Below are 18,926 nucleotides of genomic sequence, written 5' to 3'. Positions count from 1 at the left end.
CTTATTACATGCTTCTACATCATAATACAAAGAAGGATAACTAGCATCAATATATTGAATGTACGAGTATATAGTTGGAATGCTAAACAACATATGGTAGATAGAGTGTAAAAGAAATTGAAGAACTTACCTAGCTCAACTCAACATAATATAAGGCAATTAAAACAAGAGCAATATAATGAAAAGTTGTTTAAAACATATTGTAAACTTTGTGTGTATGCATAGATACAATTAACTCTGAGATGTATGTAAAAATACAAATAAATAGTGTATACGAAAATATAATTACTTTTATGAGAGTTTCTCTAACCGATAATAATCACATAAGAGTTATAGTGATGATATATTGATCTACCTCACGCTGCAAGCGCATCCTATACCCGGCCAAAGGTATAAGATCTGAACTGCCTAATGGATCTACTAGTCTACTATGAAAAGGATTCATCTAAAGAGTATGACCCTTTTCTAGCAATGGTGGCTACATTATTTATGGAGATGTGAGTTATCTAAACTCATGCTCGTCCCTAATTAGGTGCTCAATAATACTCCCAAAATTTACCGTCACTTATGTTTTTAAAACATACTGCTTCTGTGATTTGAGATTAGTGCTCAAACTTAGCTCAAAAGCTCGCTTGGAAATCTCGCTTCATCTAGAAAGCTATTGTTCTTTTCTTAAAACTAGCCCGAAGGCTCTTTGAAAATCTCAGTTTTCGTCCTTATTTAAATGTGAAAACATTTCCTTTAAACCTCTTTAGGAATACATAGTCCCCATATACTTTTTTGAAGAAAGAACTTCAACTTTACTTTTTTCTGAACTCAACTCTTAAGTCATAAACAAAGTTAAAACATTTGTAAAAGACTTCTTGAAAACTTAAAATGAACTTATCTTACTTATCTTTACTCTTACTCAAATTGATATTATGTCTTAAACCAAAGTTAAAAACATTGGCAAAAAGACTTCTTGAAAGGATTCTAAGAACTTTCTATACTTGCTTCTTAACTTTTAGACTTGACTCTTAACTTCTTTGACTTTAAACTTAACTTTCCTTGAATTGAATTATTGATTCAAGGATCATGATCTCATGTTTATGGATGATTTCATCATGTTTAGATGTATCTTAGAGTGTTAGAATCAACTAGGAAACATAGGTACATCATTAAGGAACTAGTACAAAAAGATGGGGGAAGAATGGGGAGAACTAGCATCCCTGGCGCTTTGAGAGGCGTGGGGCGCCAGCCCTCAAATTACAGAGTGTTGGGTGGGGCGCTCTGGCTGGCGCATCACCCAAGGAACTACGGGCAGACTCTAGTATGTGGGGCTTTGAGAGGCGCAACGCCCGAACTCCCTTACCCAGGTGTTCCCGATTTTTCTCCTTCGTTTTTCATCTCTAAATCCTCTCAACTTTCATGGTTATTTCCCCAAGAACTTAGGATCATTACTACTATTTATATACAATAGATTCAACCCAAAATAACACCCGGAAACATGAGCCAAACCATTAAGAAACCTCAACAACACAACCATCAAGAACTCAACGAAGTTTCAACAATGTTCTTCAAGAACTCAGTTTCTCAACATTCAAACAACTTAAATCCTCCTAATTGAAACAAGATCGGTGTGGGGGTGAACTAACCCAACACTATGTGATCTGACATACCTTTTTAGGTATCACCCCCGATGAATTCCACACGCAAAGCTTGAGCGTTCTTGGCGATTCTTGATTTCTCTCCTTTTTTCTCTTATTTTCTCTCTTCTCCAAGCCCTACCGTGATTCTTTTTTTCCTAAACAGAAATTTTACCCCAATTAATTCCAAAAAACGAACTAATTAAATTAGGTAAGGAAAAGAGAATTTTGCCCTTCCTAAATCGGATTGAACTTTTCTTAATCCAACAACCCAACTTCCGAAAGGCATAACTCACGCATACAATATCTAAATTGCGCAAACTCAACGGCATTGGAAAGATTATTCTATGGGTTTTCAAACCATCTCTGAAAATACTACTAAATCCTTTTGATCTAGGAATTATGATCGTTTCAAAATGACCAAAACTCACTTTCTTAACTTAGACAAATTTTCCAAATTTTCTTTTTCTTTCAAAAAATAAGTATTTTCAAATTTTAAACTAATTTCTAGTCGTTTCTAGTTGTGATATGTTACATTATATCTATTAGGAGGAATGATCTGAAACATATAACGTCGAGAACAGAATTAGATCAGACCTTACGCACTATAAAAGTAACAAGAAAATGGAATATTTCCTAAAACACATTGTAGCCTCCCTTTCATTAGATGTTGTGCACTTCATACCCATGAAATTGACTCTGCTTAGTGTGAATTTTAAGACACCCTAGGATTCTTAAACCTAACGCTATGATATCAAATTTGTCACCACGCAAACTACCCCTGAGATGCGGACACGAGGCTTAGGATCACAAGTCACCTCAAGCTAACTCTGTTGATATAATCATGAGCATACTAAAGATAAACTGAGCAACAAAACTATGTGGAAGCTAATCATAAAGTAAATCTGAATAAAATAGGAAATACCCATACACTGTCTCAATATATAAAAAATTTGAGAGTTCAATAGAAAGAAATATCAAACTCAAAATAGTAAGTTGAATCTAACTATGTCTGGAATAAGTAAAATGACTAGAAGTGTTGGAACATGCCCCAGCTATATCTAGCAAAACTGAAATTAAAAGACTAAAAGCGATAAAAATGTCATGTCACTAGTCCTCGAAGAATGAGGACTCACCACCGATGCTGCTGAACTGAAGATCGGGAACCGATCTATGCGTGATCTGACTGTTGAGGACCTGAACCTAAATCACGAGAACATGTAGTGCAAAGTATGTGGCAATACTTGAAAGGTAATGAGCATGAGGGATAGAGTAAAGTTGAAATAACATATAATTAAACAAATAAATAATGAAATAATATAATCCAAACATGATAGACATATTGTATACTGAACTATCTGGAATACAGTGACCAAATTATAACATGTTGAGATTGAATACTGATTGTACTGAAAAATGGTTAATGCAATAGAATTTAACTGAACTGTGGGAGCTACTGATAACTTACATAAAACCACATGAGCTAAATGGGGTCCGATGTATACGCTTCATCGAGAGGACCCAATATACCCGGCCAACGGTATAGAAGCATGCTGGTGTGATCACTAAATTGAGGCCACAGAGGGGACTTACAACCTATGTGTCTAGTAGTTTGAGACTAGATGGTGGATTTACCCTAGTCTAACTCGGTATTATGCTACTCCCAATGAATTAAGTGGTTAACACATTATGATTGAGTACACATTATGATTGAGTTTCTTTAATACTGGATAGCCCAAAACTGAACATGCAAATTGGGAATACAACAAATAATTTGTTAATGGTGCATTAATAACTAATGCACGAATAACTGAATAACTGAATAACTGAAATACCTGACTTAGCACGTGTCATTCAACAACTAAAAAGAAATACAAAGCTAGGGTTCTAAAATTCATGCAACAAAGAGAGTACTAACATGATAATCTAATTTAGAACATAAACATAAGTAATTAATGATAAACTATTAAAATTCTCAAAACCCTAGGTCTTTTCATAATAGGGGGATCAAGAAACTGACTAAATTTTAGGGACCTAACGGATGAAAGGAATCCACTAGTGAAATCTCACATACCTGGTGATGAATTCCATGGAGAAATCTTTCGGTTTCGGGGATGGAAATGATGGGAAATTTTTGCGTTCTTGAACAAGGATTCTCCCAAGCTTTAATTTCTATAAGTTTGATTAACGCTTTGAATTAGGTAAGTTCTAGTTATGTTTCAAAGATAAAACTACCCGATACCACGAAATTTAGGGTAAAAATTATGAGGTTTAGATGACAACCGAAATAGGAAAAGACCAAAATATCCCTAACTTAAAGCTACAGACGGGCTGACCGCAGCCATCTTCATGGACTGTGAAGTCAATTGTGGTATGTACTTGGTCCAGTGGTTCTGAAGGCTTGTTCCACGAGCCATTACCACGGCCCGTGTGGAGGACCACAAACCGTGAAAGTCCTCGTGGTCCTCACTTGGGCTGAGGTCTGGAGGCTCAAGTCTGGGAGTCTACAGGTTAGACTTCACGGACGCCCCCACGACCCGTTTGAGAGACTATGGACCATGAAGGTTCTCATGGTATGCACTTGGGTGGGGGGTCTGAGGTACCGAATAGGGGGGCCTACTGCCTCGACTCTATGGGTATCACCACGGCCCGTCATCAAGATCACATACGGTGAAGGTGGTCTGATGTCTGGGCCTGGTAACTTCCAAGTCATGACCACGGGCAGGTTAACATACCGTGAACCCTATCACGGTCCATGAACCCTTTTGTGGTTTATTGCCTCAAGTAGTTTTTTTGAGAAAAAAAATTAGGTTTGGTTTTCGAGGTGTTACAATGACGTAGATATTTAATGTCATATAGAGAAGGAATATATGGTGGTTGATTCCTGAGTTAATGGGTATTTTATTCTATTTTGATGTAGAAAGGTGTGAATTAGCTCAATAACTTCTTCAGTTAGTCAACTTAGGAGTCGGATTATTAGAGGCAAGTTTAAAGTTTTAGAGCACAATCGTATCATTCTTAATCCTTGAAATGAAGGCAAGATAGCACGAGGATCCCGAACATAGAGAAACTCATCGGCAAGGCTCATGATAAGGACCTTATTCTTTGATGTACAAAGAGATGGAATCCTCATATATGGAGGTAGAGATGGATTCCTCATATATATAGGTGGATTTTGTGTTCAAGATGATGTAGCCCTTGGACAAAAAATTATTGTAGAGGCACATCATTTTTGTTATTCTATTCACCTCGGTTTGATGAAAATGTACTAAGATATTAAAAAAAGATCTATTTGTGACCCGGGTAAAGAAGGACATTGTTGAGTTTGTGGCACACTGTCCTAATTTCCAACAAGTGAAAGTTGAGCACCAGAAGTTTGTTGTGTTGGTCCAGGATATAGTCATTCCTTTGTGGAAATGGGAGGCAATTAATATGAATTTTATTACTCCCTCTGTCTCAATTTATGTGACTTACTTTCCTTTTTAGTCAGTCCCAAAAAGAATGACACATTTCTTTATTAAGTAACAATTTGACTAAAAATGTCTAGTTTACCCATAATGAAATTATTTACAGTCACACAATTTTTATCATTCATTTTAGACAACAAGTTTTAAAAGTCTTCCTTTCTTTCTTAAACTCTTTGTCGATGTCAAACTACCTCACATAGATGGGGATGGTGGAGTACTAGATTACCTCGATTGCAGCACGAGTTTAACTCTATTTGGGTAATTGTAGATATGCTAAAAAAAATCAGTCCACTTCTTAATGGTCGAGACTACTTCCAAAGCTGAAGACTATGCAGGGCTTTGTATCAGAAAGATTGTTAGGTTGAGCATGGTGTCCCAATATCTATTATCTCTCTGCGAGGCACACGGTTTACCGCTAAATTTTGAAAGTCTTTCAAGAAAGGACTAGGAATCCAAGTTAATCTTAGTATTGTTTTTCACCCTCAGAAAGATTGTCAGGCTGAGCGCATGATTCAAACGTGTGAGCATATGCTACAGTTGATAGAGGCTATGAGGACCTGAACTCTAATTTTTAGACCTCCACTCACTTTCCCACAAATATTTATGAAGAAAGTGGAGGAGGGGAAGTTTCTTAAGTTCATCTTATGTTGAAACAAGTATCAGTGAACATTCCACTAGTTGAGGCCCTTGAAAAGATGTCGAGTCATGCCAAGTTCATGAAGACTTGGATATCAAGAAGAGATACTTCCAATTTTGATCTTATCGATAATCTTCTAAATTTCTATTGTTATGAAGTCATTAGTTCGAAAGAAAGAAGACCCTAATGCATTTTACTATTCCATGCGTCATCGGATCATTCAAATGCTAAGACGTTGTGTCACTTGGGTGATTGTTATATTCTAGGTGTTTTGATGATCCTCACAAATGTGGGGACCTGGTACCTGTCAGAGTGATCTCTTCCAGATACAAATGGGGTAGAGTCGTAAAAGCTGTCACGCTAGGTGGTAGGTGAAAAGTGCTGCGTCCTACACCAATAAGAAGAGCGGACGAGATTGTACATTTCAGTATCTCATAAATGCAGGGACCTGGTCCCTGACAGATTTCTCTCCATCTGATACATAATGGTGTACAGCTGTAAAGCTATCCTGTCAGTGGTAGGTGAGGTGCCAGTTTACTGAACCAATCAGAAAGGAAGAGGTTGTTTGTCAAATGGTTAATAACTTCTTATGGTTGATACTTTCAACATGACAAACAACATATTAAGTTCATTCATTCTAGAAGAGAGAGAGCAGCAAGTCTTTGTCATGAACTCAAGCATCAAACAACGCAGGAAGGGACCTGGTACCGAAAAGTCTGTGCACGAGAAAAGGACGAAAAGACAACTGTCAATAAGCTGCCAACTCTGAGGGGTAGGTGCATAGCTTTTCATGATAGCAGGATCTCAGCCAATAGCCTCGTCCCAAGGGTTTGTGTCCATTTGAATATAGTCTCTTCTCCAACAACACAAACACAAGTTTTGGCAAACAAAGTTTTGGATTTAAGAAAATCCAAAAGCTCAAAAAGCAATGGACATCTTCAAGAAGAATCACCCTAAGAGAAACAGGGACCTGATAGAGCTGCAAGCTACTTAGTTGTCTTAGGATTATTTTTTTCATGCTTACATTGTAAATCTGTTCCTAATGTATAAAGGATTCAGATTCTTGGTTTGTTGAAAAGTCTAAGTTAGTTGAGTCAAACAAATTTAGTGGGTAACCTTGTGTGTTGCTTAGTAAAAATCCTAAGCCATCCGGAGCGTGGTGATTTAGTGGGCAACCTGTGTGTTGCTTAGTTGAATCCTAAGTTGTCTAGTGGTGATAGCTTAGTGGGCAAAGTAAAATCTGCTTAGGCTCTTCAAGCAGTAGAGTTATTGCTTGATTGTGAGATTAATAGCTTTTTCTCACGTTGTTCTAATCGGATTTCACTTTTGCTTGTGAAGATTAGTGAAAACGGTTGAAAATCCTGGGTGACAAGTCGGGTTTTACTCCCTTGAGCAAGGAGGTTTCCACGTAAACTGCATGTGTTGTGTTCTTCATATTGTTTAATCTTCTGCACTGTTCTTGCTGTGTCAAGGGACCTGGTCCTTTGACTGATAGTGAACGCCTACATTCCAACAGTGCTTGCATCAATATGATGACACCTAAGATTATATGACTATCAATGGTTGACCACTTACACTACAATAAAAATATCTTTTAGCGGCATTAAATATTGACATTAATAAAGAGTGATAAAGTCTTTACCAGCATTAGTTAAGTGTCATTAGAACCAATATCGCTAATGGCTTTAGGGACATATACAAAGAGTGTCAATTACCGCTAAAAATACATATTTAGTGACAATTGAGAATTAATTGCCGCTAATGATATTTTTGTTGTAGTGTTTGTCAAAAAGATGTGTGGATATTATGTGTGATGTATAGGTAAGAGTGAAGAGTTTCATCTTTTCAACTGATTTTTTTAATTCTTAGTTTTGGCAACATGCAGTAAACTTGTTGATATTGAAAGTAGCAAGTTGAAGTTTCGACTGAATGATGAATAAAACTGTGGCAAAGTATTTTTCGCCACAATGTGTGTACCATATAGCCACGACTTCTTGTACTGTAGCTAAAACCTGCGTTTGTTAGTGAATCTTGTTCTTTCGAATCTCAATAATATATATTCTGGATAAAAAATATAGAGATGGTATATCAATAAATCTTTTTTCATTAAATAAGACACGCAAACCTCATCATTTTTCTATAGTATAACTGGTATATTAGAATATTACCATTAGCAATATCCCCACCCAACCAAGAGAAAACAATAAAAATTGAATTATGGATCAGATATAGATGAAATGGAAAGATATGTTTTCTCTTTTATCTTCTTGTTTCTTGTTTCATCTAAGTTTATAAGATACAACATATGCATTATATGGTTGCTACAATCATAGCCTATTGTGTAGGTAGGACCCTTACCAAGATTTGGCTAGTGAACTTTAGCACTTTATACATACGGCTTTTGGTATTTTAAAATTGTATTAGTAAGTAATTTAGTAGTTAGTACACTGAGAAATCTATAGGTTGCATAGATACTTAATTTGCTCATCTTAGATAAAAATTTAAAAAGAAGAGGATGATGAAATTTAAAAGGAACAATAAATTCCCACCTCTTTGATTTAAAAAATAAAATCCATTTAATTGGAAAGACTAACCTACGAATTCTCATTTATATACCATCTCGAAAATGCATGACATGTGTCATTTTCTTGCTATAAATTGCGTAACATATGCATAGGCGAACTAGCACGTACTTTTCATATACGTGAACAAAAAATTTGTGATACTTTTTTTAAATTAAACAATTTAATTTTAATCGTAAATTTAAATATGAAATTTTAAATTTTTTGAAATAAATTACATATTTGAACTTATGTAAAAAGAAAAATATATTAATTTAAATTTTGAAATCACAAAAATACAATGTAAATGGAAACAAAGGAAGTAAATATTTGATGTTTGCTCATTTACTTCAATACTACATAAAGTATAGTAGGATAACATATCTATGTGGAATAAGATTATTCAAATAATACACTTTAAAATCGACAACCGGTAATCACAATGTAAGATAAAAAATTTAAAGAATACATACACAAAATATCAAACACAATAAAAAATAATGAATTTTTAGCGTCAATTATTTAACTATAATACTATAATTATGTATATTATATTTAGTGACAATAATACATATAAATACTTATAACAAGCACTTATAAATATTATCATTTTAAAATATTGGTTTTGTTTTGTGATAGCATTGATTTTATATCCTTCACAAGTTTGCTTGCTGATCATGTTTTTTTAATCTTGCGGTTGAGACATGGAATAATTAATTGTTCAATGATGGATCTAAGAGTCAAAAATATTTGGGCGCTTTTGCTTGAAGATGAAGGGTCATAAATATCAAAAAGGAATATAAATCTAATGACCACTTTATAAGTTTCGAAATGTATTTACTAAACTAACACCACATAAAAGAATCAGCCACCTTCCCACTGTCTTTTTTTTTTTCCTTTTGATTTTATCCTAAGAAAAACACATATACTATTGTAAAGGAATCACCACAAGTTGGGGGAAGGGTGCTTTTGTTATGAAAAGTATTTTTATAGAAACATTTTTGTGAAATGTAAACTTTTTTTAAAGTTATTTTCCTGGTTTCGATATGTACTTTCGCTAAAAAAATATTGTGTTTGCAGAATTATACAGAATCTCACTTTAAAAAAATGTGATGTACACAATGTATCCTAATACAAGCATAATAAGATAAATAAAAAAAATTATATATAAATCTAGAAAAATATAATGAAATTGGAATTGGGGTTGTTGGGGGGTGAATATTGGTACCACATACACCCTTAGACACAATACTTTTCCACCACCCTTATCATGATTATGGAACTCTTGTTCCTATATAAAAAGGGTCCATAGCCATGTAATTAGCTAAACAAACACAACCTACTTCTCTTTCTCTCTACCAACACCAACTTTCTCCACTTACACACACCAAAGAAATGACACATCGAAAAGAGCAGTTGCTAGCCAAGATAGGGCAAGAAGGGTTTGATCTTATTGATGAATTTTGGGGCAAAAGAAAAGAAAGACCTTCACCTCCACAAAGGCCAAATAATTAAGCTCCTTATAAATACTATCCTCAACAATCTGATGTTGTTAAGTTGCATCCAAGTGAATCTTTCCAGATGTATCAAAGTGTTGAATATTTCTCATCTAAGAGAAAATCATCAACTGCTGCTGTGGCTTTTTAATTACCCACTACCTTGCTTTTATCTATCTTGTAGTTAACTAGTGAACATAATTAGCATGTTTGATACTCCATGTGATAATATTGTACAATGGATGCACTAAGTGATGTTGTAAATCTACTATATAGCTTCCCAAATGGTAGGAGATGAGCATTTAAGTGATGATGTTTATATCACCTTTACTCATGCCATCCTCTCTTTGGAAGTTTACTTAATGAAAATACTTTTCTAATTTTCCCTTTCATTTTCTCTCACTCACTCTAACAAAAACACCTTTTAGCGGTAATAAATATACACATTAACAAAGATTGTTAAAGTCTTTACCGGCATTAGTTAACTGTCATTGGATTAAATGTCGCTAAAGACTTTAGAAACATATATAGAGAGTGTTAATTGCCGCTAAAAGAACATACTTAGTGGTAATTAAGTTATTGTCATTAATTAATTGCCGCTAAAAATCATTTTTGATGCAACGAATCTTTCCCCTTCACTACAACAAAGATGATCATTAGCGACAATTAATTCTTAGTTGCTGCTAAATATGTATTATTAGCGACAATTGACACTCTTTATTGTTGGGCTTTGTGGAGGCTTGTGAGCCGGCCCGACCCATTACTGAAACCCTAGGTTAACCATTTGGCTTTCCTATAAATATGATCCTTGTATTTGTAATTCCAGAGTAGCACAAGTGAAATAAAATCCTCCTGTTACAGTCGTGGAGTAGGGAAACCGAACCACGTTAAATTCTTGTGTGTCCCGTTTGTGTTCCGTTTCTCTTTTCTCTAGATTATTTGTGTGTGTTGTGTGTTTAATTCCCAACAATTGGTATCAGAGCGAGGTTTCAACAACATTGTAACACAAACTGTGAGAAATTGTCACCTAGGGTTCTTGTGTGAAGAACTGTGTGCAGGGAGGAGTAGCCGCCGTTACCGTGTGGGTAACCTCAAGCAGCAGCCGGCTAGGAGAACCGCGCAGGGTGCGAACAGCCGTCGTCCGTGTGCTGTCCGTCGCGCCGTTCCAGTGGCCGCCGCGTCGAGGAGCCTCAGATCCAGCCGCGAGCGTCCAGATCGTGAGCATCGTCCAAATCGCCGCCCGCTGTCTGTAGACGCCGTTAAGGGAATTGCCGAAGTCCTTTGAGATGGCAGAAGATGGGAAGTTCCGAATTGAGAAGTTCGATGGTACAGATTTCAGTTGGTGGAAGATGCAGATTGAAGATTTGCTGGTTCAGAAAGATTTGGACGTAGTGTTGGGTGACAAGCAAGGAAAATTGTCTGATGCAGAGTGGGCAGTTTTGGATCGGAAAGCTATGTCAGTTATCCGACTCTCGTTGACCAAGAATGTTGCGTTCAACATTCTTAAGGAGAAGACAGCGAAAGGCATCTTGGAAGCCTTGTCTAACATGTACGAGAAGCCATCTGCAGCAAACAAAATTTTTCTGATTAGAGAGTTGGTGAACACAAAGATGAAGGAAGGCAGTTCAGTTACCGAGCACATCAACTCATTGAATTCGATCTTAGCCAGACTTTTGTCAGTTGGCATTAAGTTCGATGATGAAGTTCAAGCTTTACTACTGTTATCATCATTGCCTGACAGTTGGTCCGGAACGGTTACAGCAGTTGCCAGTTCAGTGGGACCTAATGGATTCACCTTTGAGAAGATTCGTGATCTCGTTCTTGGCGAGGATGTCAGAAGAAGGAGTTCTGGAGAATCATCAGGTGATATGCTAAACGTCGTCAGAGGCAGAGGAAATAACAGAGGTAGTGGGAGCAGGAACCGAAGAAGGAGTCAGTCAAAGGCTCGGGATGGCTCAGGTGTAACATGTTGGAACTGCAAGGAGGTGGGGCATTTCAGGAATCAATGCCAGAAAGACAAACAAGTCAACATTGCAGAAGACAGCGTCAACGAGGATTTGTTTATCTGTTGCGCGGAGAGCAATGTGGATTCCTGGGTCATGGATTCTGGTGCTTCTTTTCACGCTACCCACAGCAGTGAAGCATTGCAGAATCTGGTTATTGGAGACTTTGGAAAGGTAAGGCTTGCAGACGATAGAGCTCTTGATGTTACGGGCATGGGTGACATGGTGCTGAAGACGCCAGTCGGTTTCTGGACCTTGAAGGATGTCAGAGTTGTTCCAAGCTTGACGAAAAGTTTGATTTCTGTTAGGCAGTTGGATGAACAGGGACATCATGTGAAGTTCGGAAATGGGCAGTGGAAGGTCGTGAGGGGCAATCTTGTCATGGCTCGTGGAACAAAAAGAGGATCGTTGTATATTGTCGGATTACCGTCTGAGGGAGTGACCGTCCCAGTTCAGAAGAAAAACAAAGTCCGGTTCACAGAATCTCGTGGGCAGAAGAAGGTTGTCTTTGCAAGAAAGAAACCCAGAGCCACAGGTCAGATTCAGGATGAACGAGCAAGGAAAGGTTCAGGAAGACCAGTCAGAGGCGTTTGTGGCAGTGGGAGCACCGGCCGTGCTTCAGCCAAGGCTCCTAGAAGACAGTGGGTCAAGAGAACCAGTATTCCAGCTGTTGATACGTCTCCAGAAAATATCTTGCTGAGTATGGAGAGTGTTTGTTCTCAGGGAGTTCTAGGATCCGGCAGTTCGTGTCTCAAGTGGGAGCCGGTAGGGACCGAGGACGAGTCAAGGGCAGTTTCAGCCGTGACTGATGTGTTGAAGCTTCGGGGAGCTTCAACGGGCCTTTCAGTTGACTGATGAGAAGGCCGCTGTAGCAGGAGGGAGTTGAAAAAGATTACTAGACATACAAGTGTTCTAAGTGGATGACAGTTGAAATTCTTCAAGCCTCCAAGTGGGAGATTGTTGGGCTTTGTGGAGGCTTGTGAGCCGGCCCGACCCATTACTGAAACCCTAGGTTAACCATTTGGCTTTCCTATAAATATGATCCTTGTATTTGTAATTCGTGAGTAGCACAAGTGAAATAAAATCCTCCTGTTACAGTCGTGGAGTAGGGAAACCGAACCACGTTAAATTCTTGTGTGTCCCGTTTGTGTTCCGTTTCTCTTTTCTCTAGATTATTTGTGTGTGTTGTGTGTTTAATTCCCAACATTTATATATGTCCCTAAAGCCTTTAATGACTTTGATTCTAGTGGCACTTAACTAATACCAGTAAAAACTTTAACACTCTTTATTAATGTCAATATATAATACCGCTAAAAATTATTTTTGTTATAGTGCTTCTTGGTGTATATATATATATCTTATTGCAGTTGTTATCCTTTAAAATTAATATGTATATATATCTTATTGGAATCGTTATCCATTAAAATTAATATATTATTGACACAGTAAATCAAACATTTATTAAATAAATATTTACTAAGGAGTTCTAATTTGTCATTAGATATATATTCCTAATTTCCATGCACAGAGATAAAAGTACTAAGAAACATATATATATTAGAAAAAATGGATAAATATATCTCCGAACTATTGTAAATGGTATGTAAATATCCTTTGTTATACTTTTCGGATGTTGATGTCCTTATCGTCCAAATTTTGGTGCGTATATACCCTTTTTACTAACGGGAGGACACGTGTCACAATCTAAAATATTTACCATTTTTTAATTAAATCTTTACCCATAATCAAAAGATCCACCCGTATAAATTTAAAAGCCACCCAAATAACATAATACCCGTTCCAAATAGAACTCGAAACCCTGAAAGCACTTCTCCATCTTCTTTTTTACTCATCCTCCGAATTTTGGTCAAGTTTGGCTGATTTCTGGCCAAGTTTTTCATTTTTCAAGCAGTTGTTCATGGAAAATATTCCTCCAAATCCCAAACAAGCTCAACCCTCCATGTAATAAATTATTAGATTTAAACTTATGCATTTTCTTTGAGCTAGTTTTAAGCTAGGCTTTTCTACAAACAGGTAGTGAGCAAATCCATAAGACGAAGAAAAGGCAAAGGAAGAATCTTTCAGGAAAATCCGATACTATTGAAGAACATGTGAGATTCTATGACATGGAAGCTCATAAAATTGGGAGAAAAAAAGCTAAAGATAGAAATAATTATACTTGACCATTATACACACGGATATTATTTCGATATTTTGTGATTCTCGTTGTTCTAAATTTGGAGAATTTGTGGGATACCATGTTTCCAGTTTTGGGAATTTAACTTGCACTTGCGAGTGTCCTTTGTTATTGCATAGCAATAATCAATACATTTCTCTTGTTCGTGCAGTAAGCTCATTTTTTAGAAAAGAATTGAATTTTCCAAATCATCTTATAGTTTAACTCTGTAATTGTTCCTTCCACTTTTTGCTTCACAAACTTTATGAAGCAAGTTCTTCCTTTGCATCGGTCAGAGTAAGTGTGAGTAGTTAAATAAGATTCAACAAGAAATTCAAATATTTCCTTGTGTCCATTGGTAGATGTCAAATCAACAGGGTTTCTACCCAAAGGAAATCCAGGAGATGCATCTAAAAAGACGAGACTAACAACGAATATACACGAAGAATTTTAGGGTTTTGGGTTATATTTGGACCGGGTATTATGTTGTTTGGGTGGGTTTTAAATTAATATGGGTGGATCTTTTGATTATAGCTAAATATTTTAGATTGTGACACGTGCCCTGCTGTTGGTAAAAAGGGTATATACGCACCAAAATTTGAACGGTAAGGGCATCAACTTCCTAAAAGTATAACGAAGGGTATTTGCATACCATTTACAATAATACGAGGATATATTTGTCCTTTTTTCCTATATATTATATTTACCATCAGAGGCGGATCTACGATTTTGAGGTCGGGAGTGACACAATGTTTAAGTAAGATAAAAGGACTGGTTGCTTTAATTTTTTTGTTACAATTTAGGTTAGTAATTTTTTTTATTTTTATAAATAAATCAATTAAATATGCATGTAGTAATATTTTCTTTTAGATATTATGTGATTAGAGATAACTAAACAATATAATTTTATTTTCTTTTTGGAACTAGATATCTTATTCGTTGAAACTTTGAGGAAAAAAATAATTTTTCACATTAAATTTGAGCTTGTATAAACCATCTAATAGTATTAACATATATTCTCTTTCGTTGACTTTTTGTGTTGTTCGAGATATATAGTTGGGAAAGAATAAAAATTGTAGTTTCAGCCTAATTATCTTACTTAGAAAAAACGATAAATAAATAAACATGTTACACTCTTATGAAGATATTAATAATTAGTGTCGAAAAAAGTTAAAAAAAAATTAAAAATTAATTTCATGAACATTCTATCCAACTCAGGGCTTATCCCATCTTTGTTGCAAGTCAAAACCTTCGCCTCAAAGTAGCACCCTAGATTCTAAGTCTTAAGAATAAAGATATAAGTTAGGGGAGTAATTCTCTTATAATTGGTGGAAAATCGAGTAAAGTTACCCTAAATCGCTCATTCTTTTCTCAAGAGCGTAGTTACAAAAAATTAGAGGTTTTGGGATTTCTTTTTACAAAAACTCGATTAACCCCGCTATAGTGACATGACCATAGTTTCCCTTACTATATAGAGGGAACTAATTTATCGTGCTATAGCGGCTTACACCTGACAGAAACTCGAAATTCTCTCCAAAAATCTTCATTCCATAACACACCTTCGAACCTTGACATTCTATATTAAATTACTAACCCCTTCATGTCAAGTCCGATATCAAAAGTTCAATATGCCTGATTTCACTTTTGAAAGACCCTATGAATTCCTTAATATCTTAACTCTTAGCTACTAGAAAACATGATTCGGGCTTAGGCCTACCACCCAATCTATCCCCGAATTTCCCAAGAACTCCAATCATCTAAGGTTGAGCTAGCCTAAAATTTTCAAGTCATTACCCGACAAAACGTTTTCTGCTCTAAATCTTTTGTAATACCTCAAAAATTTCTACATTAATTCTAAAATCATTCTTCATTTGAGTGTAATCTTATATATTGGGTGATTCTTATATTGTTCTTAGGTGTTAAGGTCAATTCTTTAGTGATGAATAGATTTGTATATGAATTAACAAAAGTGCTCGACAAATATAAAAAAACTAAAGTAAGTCAAAAATGACTTTGAATAAATAAGAAAATGTTTGAAAAGGTCAAAATGATTTAAAATAAGTCAAAAATGTGTTGGGAAAGGCAAGCACAAAATAGATATGTGCACGACAAAGGCGATAGCGGAAGAAACCCAAGTCAACTTTCCCTTGTATTTGAACCAAGAAAATACAAAATAATGCAAGAATAAAATAGTTTGGGCAGCAAACTAACCAACCACGCAAGAAAATTAAATCAACACAAGAGAGCCAAATTTAACGTAAAAACCCTCTTCGGTGTGAAGAGTAAAAACCACAAGACCAAAGCTCCACAATAATCAACAAGAGTTACAGAAGTGTCCTCCAAAATGGTCATCAACAAAGTGTCAAACAATGAGCAACACAACTACAAGATAGCACCAAAAACTAGAGAAACAAAAGGAGCTAAAGTATCCTAATCGCAGCTACTGTTCACGAGCTAAAATATGGAGCTACTGGACTCCAAATCACCCTCTCTCAGTTTACAATCAGCGATTAAGTTGATAGGAACACGCTGTCCAAAAATCAGCTCAATCGGACAAGAAAGAAAGTGAGAATCGCGATTTGAAATTGGCTGCTATGGCTTATGCCAAAATCTGCATTTTCTCACTTTTCTCTCTATATTGGTTGCTCTCTAAACTGTTGTGATTCAACAAAAATAAGACCTAAAATGAAGTCTACATATGCACCGTAATATTGGACTTATGAGCAAAAGTGAGCTTGTCAAATTTGGGCTAATTTTATCCACAAAGAAAATGATGAAAGACTCAAAACCTTGGATTTTAATACATCCACATAAAAAGAAAAAAAGACCGAAAACCCAACAAAATGATCATAAATAGGTCTTCCCCTACTTTTTTATATCTTGACATAAAAGTAATTTTACTTTTAACATTTATTTTAACTTAAAAACTACTACTTCGTTTTTTAGTCAAATTCAAATGGATTTAATCACACTATGACAAATCAAATAACTATTTCGAAGAAAAGAAATATTATGACTATTCTTATGTTGTCATTTCAAATAATACTTCCTTTCTATTTCTTTTTACTTGTCACAATATGTTTTATAGATTAACAATTTTTTTTTTAGAAATATTGTTTTAATTAATATAACAATAATTGTAATTTATAATATTTTCATACAAATATTTAAGTTTAATTTTAAATATTGTTATAATTTAATGAAATTTAACTATAAAATTTAATCAAATTAACTTTCGAAAAATTAAAGAAGAAAATTACTTTAAAACAGAAAAAGTAGTGATTCATCCCCAAATATAAATGAGGTTGCACAACTCAGTTTTTACTTCATTGAGTTGTTCTTACCATTATCCAAAAAAGTATAGAATATTATTAGATGAGTTTGGTATTTTGTTTCACTTTAGATTTCGAATTTATTCCACTAAATCAAGATTATGTCATGGTGGTAGACGTCACTATGGTTGTTAGGGACTATGTATGGTAATTTGGACATAAAAGAATAATCTGTCTAATTTGATATGGGTTTACAACTTGCTCAATTTCACTAGTTAATTCAACTTATTCGAAGATTGAAATAATTTGAACTAAATATATAATTCGAAATAATCTATAAAAGAACTCTTTTAAAATACTTTTAAGCCTTTATTTGTTTATATTACATAAATCATTATAAGAAATTATTTTTTAAGTAAATAAACAAAACATAGGTAAGAAATAAAGAAATCAAACTTTGAAAACTTGGAGGAGTTGTGTTTTAATATACTATAGGATAACCCATTTTGACACAACATATCTCAAAGAAAGTAACCTTTGATTGATTGATATTTTATTTATCTATTTATTTACTAATTTATTTTATTTTGATTCGATTAAATTGAATCTTACTGTATCATTTGATATCTTGGGTCAAACTTTTTGAAAGGATAAAAGTATTTATTCTAAAATAAGTTTTTCGGTGTTAGAATTATTTTAGATTTTAGTACATAATATTTGTAATCAGATAATAATAAATTCAAAGCAAAAATAAAGAATGCTTTAGGCCATAGATATTCAAAAAGAAAAAACAAAGTTCATAACATTGTAACTTCTTCAAGGAATTTGGTCAATTTTAAAATTTTATCTTCTTGTTCTTTGAGATCTATCATTTTCTTGTACTTTGGGTGTTAGTTGTGACCTTCCTTGCAAATCAAGGACCTCAGTTTGCTGATTAGTTTTCTTCATTTATTTGTTTTACAAAGTACTTTTTTAAAAAAAAAGTTGATTTTAGGTATTAATATATCGAAATACTACTCTCAAGGTTTACATCAAATGGAATGTTGGTTGTCATTCATAAGTTTTAGACATTGCAGAAACATGTAATTTTATTTTTGAAAATGAAGTTCATATTCAAATTATACCCCGCCCCACCTAATCCTCTGCTCATAAATTTTTTTGTTTTTCTATATTTTTTCGTATATCTTAGATATATATTTTTTTAAAAATATTTTTTCTACTTTCATATTGAATATAATAAATTTAAAAGTTTTATTTTTTTTGAAAGAAAGTCATGCGGAAAATAAAATAAATTTTTCGAAAAAATATGTAGATAGATAACACAAAACGAGAATTTTTTTAAAAAATTAGAGGGTCAATTGGATGGTCTTTTTAGTTATCTTAATCAAAAGTTTGAAATAATTAAACGATAAAAATGAATAATTATGCCTAATTTATATTTAAATTTTCTTTTCTTAAAAGGTGTGAAACACCTAATAATTCACGTAATATGAAATGGAGGGAGCATTATTCTCTTAAGGCATAATACATATATTGGACCCTAAACTTGACTTCAAATTTTAACTTTGTCATTCAACTTTCATAATTCACAAACAGACACTTTAACTATCCAACTTTTAAATAAATAAACACATGAGTCATATATGGCAAAATACACGTTGTGTTTTACGTAAAAATATATGATATATA

The sequence above is a fragment of the Solanum pennellii genome, chromosome 1 (genome assembly GCF_001406875.1).
Source record: "Solanum pennellii chromosome 1, SPENNV200".
NCBI lineage: Eukaryota > Viridiplantae > Streptophyta > Magnoliopsida > Solanales > Solanaceae > Solanum > Solanum pennellii.
This window is presented reverse-complemented; position numbering follows the sequence as displayed.